Source organism: Ranitomeya imitator, chromosome 2 (genome assembly GCF_032444005.1).
Source record: "Ranitomeya imitator isolate aRanImi1 chromosome 2, aRanImi1.pri, whole genome shotgun sequence".
In the NCBI taxonomy this organism is placed as follows: Eukaryota; Metazoa; Chordata; class Amphibia; order Anura; family Dendrobatidae; genus Ranitomeya; species Ranitomeya imitator.
The window spans coordinates 22,887,475-22,888,332 of record NC_091283.1 but is presented as its reverse complement, the minus strand read 5'-3'; positions in this window follow the sequence as shown (position 1 = coordinate 22,888,332).

The window sequence follows — 858 nt, the reverse complement described above, 5'->3', positions numbered from 1 at the left end:
GCCAACATATTCTGCAGCGCTTTACAAATTATAGAGGGGACTTGCACAGACAAGTATATATATATATACTATACATATGGGGGCTCTGTATATTATAAGTGCACAGTATACTCTGCAGCTTGTACCAAGTTGTGCCAGGAATCATCGTACAAATCCTGATGATATGACATCTCTATATATACAGTATATATACTATTAGTGTGTATACAGCCCCATGAGTTGCTGATCGCCCGATCATATCGCTCGGACTCCCAATCCTGTATATTACAAACGATTGACCGGTGATAGTAACAAAAATCTCATCTTCTATATGATTTCCATCAGTAATAATAATAATAATAATAATATTAATAATAATGTTACATATAAAGCCGCCACCGCAGCTGCAGAGGACATAATAGTCACATATAATACGGAGTATAATCCATAGATGCTAAGATACAAAGCTACAGCCGGATCCGTGGAGTCACCGTACTATATATATATATATATAATGTCTGACAAGTGACAGCACCCGGTCCAGTCCCCCTATAATACGCATCTCTGTACAAGGAGCCGATAATCTGTAGAAACTGATAACAGCAGCGGCGGCAGGATTGTGCGCTGCTTCTCTCTGGTGTCAGCACATAGGACTGAGACGAGTCCCGCCGCGCCCGATAATTGATCAGGTCCCCCCCCCCCCTCACTCGCTGCTCCCCCCCCCTCACTCGCTGCCCCCCCCCCCCCCCCACTCGCTGCCCCCCCCCCCCCTCACTCGCTGCCCCCCCCCCCCCCCACTCGCTGCCCCCGGCCCCGGCCGCTGATTGGAGGGTGCGGCCTCCCCTGGTGTCGGCGCTGTGGAGCCGCAGTGCAGTCGCC